This window comes from Bos grunniens, chromosome 7 (assembly GCF_055505025.1).
Source record: "Bos grunniens cultivar Pamir isolate PY7600 chromosome 7, Bosgru_T2T1.0, whole genome shotgun sequence".
Lineage (NCBI taxonomy): Eukaryota > Metazoa > Chordata > Mammalia > Artiodactyla > Bovidae > Bos > Bos grunniens.
In genome coordinates, this window is record NC_141171.1 from 19,735,282 (window position 1) to 19,738,177 (window position 2,896).

A 2,896-nucleotide genomic window follows, 5' to 3' on the forward strand; every position below is an offset into this window, starting at 1 on the left:
GCTCGTATTTGGCGGGAACCGCGGCGACCCCCGCGGCCCACACGGTGATTGGGTGATGCCGCGTCACGTGACGGACCTACTCGGGAAGAGAGGAGCGCCGGGAGCGTCATCGCGAGAACCTAAGCTTCCATTCCTTCCATGGCTCCCCTATTGATATGCGAACGGAGGGCAGGGTTTCCTCACGGTGGCCTGTCATTGACGGGTAGCGGGTGTCCTGCAATTGGTGATGGGTGATGTCAATTTGAGTGCTCGACACTGTGAATGGCTGAGACCGTGTGATACGTCTGTGGGAGGCGGGACGGTCAGGCTCCTACGTCACGACGAAACGCTTTACGCGGCGCGCCGATGACAGCCTGAAACTGCGATTTTGCTGAAGACTAATTTTTTTATTCTAATTGCACATAGGTTGTGGCTCAGACGGTAAAGCATCTGCCTACAATGCGGGAGACCTGGGTTCAATCCCTGGGTCGGGAAGATCTGAAGAAGGAAATGGCAACTCACTCCAGTATTCTTGCCTGGAGAATCCCATGGACGGAGGAACTTGGTAGACTACAGTCCATGGGGTCGCAAAGAGTCGGACACGACTGAGCGACTTCACTTCACTGAATGTAGCCACAGTAATTAAAATTATAATTTATATAAACAATAAAAGCAAAATAAACTCTGGGCATCGCTTCAAAAGTATTTGAGATGCGATATATATATTCAGAGGAAATGAATGAAATGGATATTTCTTGTTTAATCCTCAGGGTTTTGCACATACTGTTTCTTCGCCGGAAACACTTTCCATAGCTGCTTCCCTGGTTGGTTTCTACCTGTTCCAGAGCTTAGATTGAAATCCCAGGGGAGCCTTTCTTCCCCAGCCTCCAAGATGAAGTTGCTACAACACTGTTCTTTTTCTTGGAACAATTACAGCTTGTGTTTATTTATTAACATGTTATTGGGTAGTGAATTCATTTCTGTTTTTATCGTCAGCTCCATGAGGACAGGAATCATTTATCACAGTATCTGCAGGACCTACTGGTGATTTATTCATTAGTAGGTACCCAATAAATATTTACGTGAATACGTAAGTATCATTTGATTGAACTGTGTGATCAAGTCAGTTAAAAACTTCACATGGAACATAGACCTTCAGTCTTTGAACTTTAAAACAGGTTTTCTTCAGCACCAATTTATTCTCTTAAGCAAAGCTAAGTGAGAAGCAAATAATTAATTTAGTCCAATTTCAGAATTCTATTTATCTTGTAGATTAGATAATTACATCAGTAGGGTTGGTTGAAAATAATGTGGAAAGGCTTTTCATCCTAGTGGATAAGGTAAGGGAGCAGGTCCTGGAATGGGCCTCTCCTTTTAAATACGATCTTGTTCCCAGCTCTGGAGCGCAGGATGGGCACGCTGCCTTGTCCCACCTGCTGTTTCTGTTTGTTTGATGCAAAGAGGACAATTTAGAAAACCTCTTTTTGGTTCAGGAGATCCTACCAGAGGAAGAAACATAGGACCTGCCTGCCAGCCTAGAATTTTAATTAAAAAAAAAAAAAAAGAATGTGGAAAAATAAGACATCACTTTAGGCAAGTCATGTCTTACTCAAGGTCTCAGTTTCCTTGTCTGAACCTTTAGGATATTTTCCTTTCTTTCTCTGACATTTTGGCACCTGAAATGATTTAGGCTGGTGGATCACCATTCAGGGAACCCATCAAAATCACATGGGAGGTTTTTCAAACTATTCGTAACAGCCCCATCAGGACCTTAGGGAAAGAGGTTGGGGCATGTATATTTTAAAGCAATAGATCTGATAGAGTGCCTGATGAACTATGGAATGAGGTTCGTGACATTGTACAGGAGACAGGGATCAAGACCATCCCCATGGAAAAGAAATGCAAAAAGGCAAAATGGCTGTCTGGGGAGGCCTTACAAATAGCTGTGAAAAGAAGAGAAGTGAAAAGCAAAGGAGAAAAGGAAAGATATAAACATCTGAATGCAGAGTTCCAAAGAATAGCAAGAAGAGATAAGAAAGCCTTCCTCAGCGATCAATGCAAAGAAATAGAGGAAAACAACAGAATGGGAAAGACTAGAGATCTCTTCAAGAAAATCAGAGATACCAAGGGAACGTTTCATGCAAAGATGGGCTCGATAAAGGACAGAAATGGTATGGACCTAACAGAAGCAGAAGATATTAAGAAGAGGTGGCAAGAATACACAGAAGAACTGTACAAAAAAGATCTTCACGACCCAGATAATCACGATGGTGTGATCACTGACCTAGAGCCAGACATCCTGGAATGTGAAGTCAAGTGGGCCTTAGACAGCATCACTAGGAACAAAGCTAGTGGAGGTGATGGAATTCCAGTTGAGCTATTCCAAATCCTGAAAGATGATGCTGTGAAAGTGCTGCACTCAATATGCCAGCAAATTTGGAAAACTCAGCAGTGGCCACAGGACTGGAAAAGGTCAGTTTTCATTCCAATCCCAAAGAAAGGCAATGCCAAAGAATGCTGAAACTGCCACACAATTGCACTCATCTCACACGCTAGTAAAGTAATGCTCAAAATTCTCCAAGCCAGGCTTCAGCAATACGTGAACCATGAACTTCCTGATGTTCAAGCTGGTTTTAGAAAAGGCAGAGGAACCAGAGATCAAATTGCCAACATCTGCTGGATCATGGAAAAAGCAAGAGAGTTCCAGAAAAACATTTATTTCTGCTTTAGTGACTATGCCAAAGCCTTTGACTGTGTGGATCACAATCAACTGTGGAAAATTCTGAAAGAGATGGGAATACCAGACCACCTGACCTGCCTCTCGAGAAATCTGTATGCAGGTCAGGAAGCAACAGTTAGAACTGGACATGGAACAACAGACTGGTTCCAAGTAGGAAAAGGAGTACATCAAGGCTGT